Source organism: Primulina tabacum, chromosome 15 (assembly GCF_025594145.1).
Source record: "Primulina tabacum isolate GXHZ01 chromosome 15, ASM2559414v2, whole genome shotgun sequence".
NCBI lineage: Eukaryota > Viridiplantae > Streptophyta > Magnoliopsida > Lamiales > Gesneriaceae > Primulina > Primulina tabacum.
In genome coordinates this window covers 19,644,234-19,653,520 of record NC_134564.1, presented here as the reverse complement: position 1 = coordinate 19,653,520, position 9,287 = coordinate 19,644,234, and positions in this window count along the sequence as shown.

Genomic DNA, 9,287 nt, shown 5'->3' with positions numbered 1-9,287 from the left:
AAGGACTTTCCAAGTGGTTCTCACTTATCGAGTGGAAAAGTCTTAGTTTATGGTGGTACACCATTAGTCCTTATGACCCGGGACAACATTGAGACTCTATGTGCTAGAATTACACTTTGACTTGTTTACCGACTCTCATGGGGTCATCAGGTGGCAAGGTTTGGTGTTCTGTCGAAACATATAGGAGTCGATGCATTGTAGTCAGGGATTCACCGCTTACCTTCGGGTATGGATATCCTATGTGTTATCATGTGTATGTAGGTTGAAATATCTGATTAGAGTATGGTGGTAATTATGAAAAGGGTTTCATAGATTACACCATCGATGCAACTACGACATGACACATAGTATCGATTCATTGACAACTCTCGATAAACCAATGGTTGTCGAATCGGTCGGGATATATGAGTTGAAGGGACCGTACTGTACGCTAACCATAATTGAATTGTTCTTGTAGGCACTATCATTTGATACCTAGGAAATCATGTAAGCGATGCTGCTAGGCGTTTAACATGATTGGTTGGGTACTATCAGACTTGAGTTCTGACGTTCTTGTTATCAAGGAGTTGATAAGTAAGAATGGAGCAATTGGGGTATGCTCGTATAAGGACATGTTTAGTCCGAATCACATGGAGATGTGAACCCACGGCTAGTTGTATCAATGAACCATTGAGGGCCACACAAGTACCAGCTTTCTAGATCCCGTTGAGAAGTTAAAATAGTTCAATGTGTTGAACGGCTTATAAATGAGTTTATAAGCTTAGAGAAAAATAGAAGTATGACATCTATGAGAGAAATGTAATTTTTAATTTATGAATGTGTTCCTAAATTAAAAATAGGCCAAGTGAATAATGTATTTGAAAATTGTGATTTTCATAAACATTATTATGGACTAAATTAAATTAATTCAAGTGTTGAATTAATTAAGCACTAATGGGCCTAGTAGAGTCCAAATAATTAAATTAATTCAAGTGTTGAATTAATTAAATAACATTGGGCCTTGTAGAGCCCAATTGGAAATAATTAATTAGCTAGTGGGTTTGAGTAAAATCAAGTAAAGTCTAATTGGGCTCAAATATGTTTGAGACAATTAAAAAATCCATGGGCTCTTTGTAAATGTTACAAGCCCATTAGGTTTTGCATGCTTTGGGAGGTGAAGGGTTGTGGATTACTTTTGATTAAAATATTGCATGACATGCAAGACAAGTTTTTCACTTTTCCCACAACCTAGACAACACACTTCACTCTCCCAAGACATCCTCCTTGGCCGAAAATTTGAGACTAATTTTCTCAAAATTTTTCTCTCAATTTTCTTCTTCAATTGTTGAGGAAAGAACTCTTTTCTCCTTGAAAAATCTTCTTATTTTTCTAGTGTAAAATAAGAAGGGTTCTAGCTTGCAAGTGGTGGGCTTGATTTTGAAGGAAATGAGGAAGCTTGTAGATCAACTCATCCATTCAAGAGCTAAAGTGTTTACACTTTAGTTGTAGCCATCATCAACCTCAAGAGGTTGATATGTAATGATTTTCTCAACACCCTATGTATGACAAAGTTGAGATTTTGTATATGCTACACCTAGTACTAGGGTGGCCGAATTTTTCCATGTAAAAATCGAAATTTTTGAGCTTCCGTTGCGCTTTCGGTCACCTAATATGATCCCTTTCAAAACTTATCATATGTTGGGATTTTCACTCATATCCAATTGAATCCCCATAGTGCCAAAACATAGAGCATCATATCACAAGAAGGGGAAGAAGAAGAATGCTAAATCGAAACTTTCAAAATGAATTCAACCATAAAAGAAATTTATAGTTTTAAAACAAGCACAATACATTCTAAAGTAAGCTTACAGAACTCTTTGTGACTTATTGAACAGTTGGATATGGCTTAAACTTGTACAATAAGTTCAACAGTAAGTGAAAGAAATTGTGAACAATAGAGATCGGGTTTCGAAGTAGTTTTGACCTGACTATGAACGAAAAATCATAGGTATGTTATTATCATCTAGAATCTGAGTTGTTTTCTCGTGGAGGCTGTATACGAATTCGTAAGATTTTTCCGAAATTTGGATATGTTTTTTCAAACATACGATATTGTATTATGAACAGTGCTGATTGAATTCTGAGCATTGTAGTTAAGGAAATAATTTTCGAATTTGTACAGCACTTCGATGATTACGACAACAATTTGATCAAAACTTCGAACTTTTGCACAATGCGACTCTCGAAATTTTAAGTATTTTTTGCTTGAGAATTGTAAGGTCCAGGAAATTTAAATTTACGTAACTTGAATGCATGCAATCTAGAGTTTTATTTAAATCATGTGTTTATTGATTTTATGCATTTAATGCATAATTATTTAATGATATGATTCATTTCACGATTATTTTAAAATTTCACGTATTAGGGTTTCTAGATCCATTTCGCGCTCGAACGAGGAACGAAAACCGGTGATTTATCAAGAAAAATATTTTTACGGAATGATAATTTTTATTAATTATTACGGGGTGTTTTTAAGGGCATTTTCCAAAAATGAGCTTTGGTGGGTATTTTTACGAGCCGGGTAGTATTTTCAATTGGTACGCAAATTTTACCGATTTGAAGGACTTTTTGAGCGCTCGAGCGATATTTTCAAAAACGTACCTAAACAAAATAATTTTCGAGAGCATTTTTGGGCTTGTTGGGTTTGATTTAGTGCTTAGTTGGCCCAACACCTTTTTGTTATCCCTTAATCTTTATTTTTGGCCCATTAGTACACGTTAACATTTAAATATACCCTAAACTAATCCTAACCCTAAACCTATGCATTTGGCCGCCCACCCCCTTTAGTTCCAGCAGATTCTCTCGTGAGTTTCAGCAGCATTTTGCTGAAAAATTTCTGTCATCCATTACTCTTCAAACAAGCCTTCTCACCGCTTCTCCGGTGCTTCCCCAATGCGTGTTCTTCGAGTTTTTGAGCATCTACAGATCAAGGCACGCTTGTATTTAGTTTTTCTCCTTATTCACGCCATATTATTTCTGAAATATATGTAAATGTATATTCATCCTTTGATCTAACATGTGGTTATGTTTTAGTTCAAGTTTTGGCACGAAAATCACATTTGCATGTTCCAAACTCGCGTTTTTCATTGTTGGTTCAAGGGGATGTCGATTGCTGTTGCTAGGAGGATGAATCATGTCAAGGTTTAAGAGAAATAGGCTGGAGTCAAGGGAGGAGTCCATGTTTTGTTGAGGGCAGTGCGTATGCCTCGGGGTTGTTCTCGACGAGGCTAGCTTGGAGGGTTGTAGGGCACCGGATGTGCAAGGGTTAACCCTAGCCCTGGACCAGACCCTGGTGGGTCTGAACAGTGGCCTAGAGTGGCTCGAACGTGGCTGGGACTAGGTTAGAGGCCGCTTGAGCGAGGGGCGTGGGTGTTGGCTCAGGTGTGCTTCGGGTGGAGCTAGTGGGTGCGTGCATCGGGTGGGCTGCATGGGGCAGCAAGTCTTGGTCAGCTGGGTCCAGTAGGGGCTGGTCTCAGTCCTAGGTGTCCTGGTTTGGGTCTGGTAGGGGCGGTGATCGAGCTAGGGCCGATAGTTGCACCTAGGGTTTCGATTGGGGAGTTGCCGAAAACTACAACATCATTTCAGGGGCTATTCGAAGGTTTAGGGGGTCTGATTTTGATTAATTAGGGGCTTTTAGTGTGTATTTTAGGTATGGTAAAAGTTTGGGAAAACTCGGTTAAGTTTCGGGTCGATTCGGGTTAAAACCGGGACCCCGATCCAAGTTTTATAACGAATAGGTTAAGTTTTGAACCAGGCTCGATTTTACATCTAAGAAATATTTTTTATATATATTGGGATGTTTTGAGGAGTTTGGTAAACTTCGGGTCGAAATTTAGAGGTCTAGGGGTAAAACGGTCATTTTGGGTTTCTAGGAGCAAAATGATCATTTTGCACCCGGGGTGAGTTTTTAGTCCTGACAATACCCTAAGCACACATTTATCATGTTTTTGAATGTTTATGCATCATCTATATGATTTTTATGTAATTATGAAAGTTATGTTGCATGCTTGATTTTAAGAAAAGTTTATGCATATGCATGTTTTATTAAGTGATGAATATGATGACATGTTTATGAAGGAAGAGAGTTGGTTGTGACTAATACGAATACGTTAATACGATAATATGTAAGGTCAAGGCTCAGTGGGCGGGTAATGTCGTCGCTGATGTCCCCGCCGCCGGGTATCGCTGTTACACGTAAATGGATTCATCGACTGACATGATAATACGAAAGTCACAGCTGACGAACGGAATTCAATTTTAGAAAATGAACACGTATATGTTGATATGATGATATGTGCGACGATTATTATTATGATTTGAAAGGTTTTGATTGTGTATACGATTTTCTATTATCATGAAATGTATGTAGAATACGATATTTTTCATTTCTGCATGATAAGTATATATATATTCAGTAGAATTTTAAAATAATAAGACGTTTCAAGAATGATGTGATTTTCGAGTAGAGAATGCTAGGAGATTTACAGAGAGGCTTGATGGCTTCTGTTTCCCTATCAATCCTTAATTAGTTCATCCTTGCCATGATAATTAAATTTTAAATTATGGTAAAAATTTCTTCCGTTCTTACATGATGGTGGCTGAATATCTTATCATTAGTTGCCCTAAAGAGTCAAAATATTTGCTTTAACAAGCCTACCAAAATTACATGCATGTAATAGTTTAATAGGATTGGTAAGTCAAATCTCGTGGGCTTGACACCTGGTACGCTATTTTGACATCTCATAGAGAAATGATATATTTCCATCGGTGCACGAGACACATGTCATGGTATATTTTTCAGATTATTATATTTATAATATAAAATTTACGTCATTACATATTACATTATCAATTTAAAAATGATGTTTTAATTAACTTTTTTTTTCCATTGTTAACTTATATCGTCTTTCCATTTTTGTTATGTATAATTAATAATGATAAATATTAATAATAAGATAATTGATGTGTGAATGATATATATATATATCATAATGCGCCATATATATACATATATATATAATTCATAATGCGCCATGTGTAGTCTAATAAATACTCTGTAATGGGCCAGTTACCAAATAAAAAGTGTTGAACATATGGCTAAAAACAGCGGCACGACTCATAGAGGGATTTTAGTCTTGCAAGAAAAGGGAATATCAAAAGGGGTTGTATGGGCACGTGTCCAATTAATTAATAGTAATTTTCTTGTGATACGTGTGACTAGTAAATTATGTTGATATTTACTCTAATGAATAAAAATTTTTACATAAAAAATAATATTTTTATGGATAATTCAAATAGAATATTCGTCTCATAAAATATATACGTGAGATTGTTTCAAAAAAAATTTCTTATTATTTATATAACATATATAATTAGGGTTTATGTTCTATTCAACTCTTAGTCCCCTTTTGGGGAGTAAGGATTAAGGAATGTAAATATTCTTTTTTCCTTTTCCACGAATCCCTCTAGAAACAACTATCATTTATCTATACAAGATCTCTTTTTTGTTTATAATAATTTGGTTCTTAGAATCGTATTGAGTTCAGATCCTTTGTGAGAAATAAAAGGTATATATCTATCTTAGCATCAATTTTCTTGTTAAAAGATTCGAATCCGAAACCTTAATTAATTAGGAGAATATATTGAGCTTAGCTTGTTAACCGTTTTGATGTTCTTGTTTTAATGCTAAGGAAAGAAGCAAATTTAACATAAGCAAATTTAATACATGTCATGATATTATACTCTAACTATGATTAAAACGACAAGTGCTTGAAAAAGCAATATACATATGACTTTCAGAATTTCCCCCATATGTAACTCAAATATGGGGAAATCATTTAAGCAAAAATTTATTTATTTATTTTAGAAAAAATATTTGTTACTAAGACAACTATATTAAACCATTAAAATAGGAGCGAAAATGTTATTACGGGTCCATGAAATATTACTCGAACCTGAATCTAAAATTCTTGTCAAGAAATACTGATGAAGATACCAGAAAAACCCTTAAAATAGGAGCCAAAGATACGATCGAATCACGATTTAAACCAATAATCATAGATGTAATAATCAAAATATATATGCTTGTATAAATAATATATCCAAGTATCGATGCACACGGTAGTGGAAATTCTTAAAGATATCCCGAATCCGATATTAAAAACAAAAAAACAAACAAACAAACATTTTTTGACGTAAATTAGGAATTCTTGAGGTCAATCATACAATCAGTCAATGTTAATTGCTAACAGTGCGCATATTGGATTTATTATAGGACAAATGTTTTTTTCGTCTATTAACTTGTTCAATTTTAGGTAAAATAATCAATTAAAGTTTAATCTCACATTAGCATTTGACAAGTCGATAATTTTCAATGTCAGGTCACATTTTTGACACCGCGTCAACATATTTTGGCGCCACGTCAGCATTTTTCAATGTCCATATTAGTAGTTGAACAACAATAGTTAAAAATCAAAAGTTAAGGTATAACAATCAGACTTTGAAAATTTAGTAGATCGAAACTTAAAATTGAATAAGTTAGTAGATCAAAAAACTATTTTTTTTTTTTTATACCGAGTTCATTCTTGCACACGAAAGAAAGCAAATAATAATTATTAGAGAAATAAGATATCGTTGATTATTTTTGGGCAAAAAACAAAATGTGTCATGTATGTTGCATTTATTGGGTCAATTTCAATTATATAAGCTCATATGTAAAATATCAAGTGCTGTGAGTTGTCTGTATATTGGTAATGCTCCCCGAATAGTGCGTTATCACGTTGAATATTTTCTACCCCGGTTGTAGAAAATAATATTGAAGAGAAAACTAAAGAATTCCCTCGAAGAAATAATGCGTAGATCTGAAAGATCATGAACTTATTGTTAGGATGTAAGAATTTTGACTTCAGGTAAGCTTCTGATAAAGATTACGGTATTATTCTTTATGATTTAACATGATGGATTCTTTTGTTATATAGATTTTCTCAACAAGTGATATCAGAGTCATTCATGTTTGATCTTTGGGATTTGTTTGAAGTTTATTGATACTATTTGGTTCTAGATATGGAAAAAACCTTTATTTGAACTTTTTTACATAGCTTTAAATTTGAAAAATATTTTGGTTGAAAATAAATTTTAAAGATTCGGAAAAGAGAATTTGTTTGAAATTTTTACGTTTTATTATGGTAATTTGGAGCTTTATGTCCATTTTTTTTTTCAAAAATGGAAGAAAATTCGAAAAATAGGGTTAAAAAATTTCGGCTAAATCTTCTTCAGGCTTCATATATGCATAAGGCGCACTCAGGAATTGGGCGTAACATGTGGGAGCGCTGTCTCAACGCGTGCCCGCGCTCCTCTGAACACCGGTCAAGGCAAGCCGTGCAGAGGTTCAGTACTAGCTTGCGTGTGTGCACATTGTGCATGCCCAATAGGCAGGGCATGGATTCAGGTCTCCCCCGCACGATCTTCGTGTACTTTCAATTTTTTTGACGGTTTGATTTAAATTTTCAATTATTCAGATGACCATAAGGTTATATATATTTGAAATTGATTGGTTAAACAAATTTCGCCAAATTGACCTCGTTTTTTCGATGCTAATTCGTTGTGAAATATAAAATCTCTGCGTCTATAATATATATTCACTTGTTGTAATGCCCGAGATTTTATCCTATTAATCCGAGATTATTAATTGATGAATTAATATAATTATAGAAGGAGCACTCTGAGATCAGAAATTGGAAAGCATGAGTATTGTATGTGTGAAATCCAGTAGGTATTGCGTACATGCGCGGAGACGAGGCGCGCATATGCGCGAGAAGCAAGTGCCGAGACAGAATACCTCATGTGAATCACCCTGAGTGCCGAGACAGTAGGTCTCGCGCATATGCACGAGAAGAGGCGCGCATATGCGCGAGCAAAAATTATGGTTCAAGCGCAGAGACATTAGGTCTCGCGCATATGCACCGGCAAGGGACACGCATATGCGCGAGATGGTGAATTCATCATTTGCCGAGACAGAGAGTCTCGCGCATATGCGCCGGTGATGGTCGCGCATATGCGCGAGACATGCAGTATGAAGAGTGAGCCACATGTCTTTGCCATGCATATAATATATGAACTTAATTCATTTCAATTCAGAATAGCAGCAAAGAAACGAGGAAAGCCATATGAATCTTCAAGTTTTCTTAAATTTGAGAATTGTGATTTTGCGAGATCCATCCGTAAGAATTTCAATCCGAGTTTAGTTTTGTGCTCCTCTCGTTAAAGGCTTCAAAAGGACGTAAGTTTTACTACTTTCTTATATGATTTGGAAACTTGAGGTTGAGGGAATCATAATTTGATTTATATTATATGTTCCTGAGATTGCGGTAATCGTATAATCGAAATCGGATTGAAAACGTACATCATATGAAGTTGTTATCATTTTCCAGATATTATTTGATTGAGAATATACAGATTTGGTATTGGAATTGTGTTTATGGATTGATTATGAGTTGCGATTGGTATCTATTGATATTGTATTGCTGGATATATCGAGATTTTGATGTTATGCCGTCGAAACAGAATTAGATTGAGTTCTGATCATATCCTGTATTGCCTTGAGTTGTTTATTGATATTGTACTTCTCGAATATATGATTCCAGAGTTGGTATTGAAGACTTGGAAGAACGATCAAAGCCAGATTGAGGTTTGAGTCAATCAGAACTTCAAAAAGAAAGGTATAAATCAATGTTAAATCGGGAATATACAACTCGAGTAAGAGATAGCTTGAGTTTACCAAAATCACATATTTTATTGTAATTGCTTTGATGTATTTGCAATTCTTTAGATTGATATGCTTAGTCTATTGAGTTATAGCAAAGCATGCATAGAGTCTTTGACAGAGGTGCCAAGTCACTGGACATTTGGTTTATATCGATGTTGCTTAGGAGTAGATCGACTCCTATTGTAGAGATTTGATATAGAAGGCCAAAGTCTGGGAAAATGAACGTACAACCATCTAGCTGGGAAGAGTAGATTGTAGACTGTTGCATTCTTATTCGAACCGGGATCCCTAGATAAGAGTTGAATCAGAAATTAAGAGTCAGAGTTTGATTTACAGTTTTATATCGATTCATGTTTTTCAGATTATAATACATGCTATTGATAACTATTCTATGCTTTTATATATGTTTATATGAAAGGCATGTATACATTATTTGTACTGGGAATATATTTCTCACCGGAGTTGTGGGGACCCGGAAGCTAAT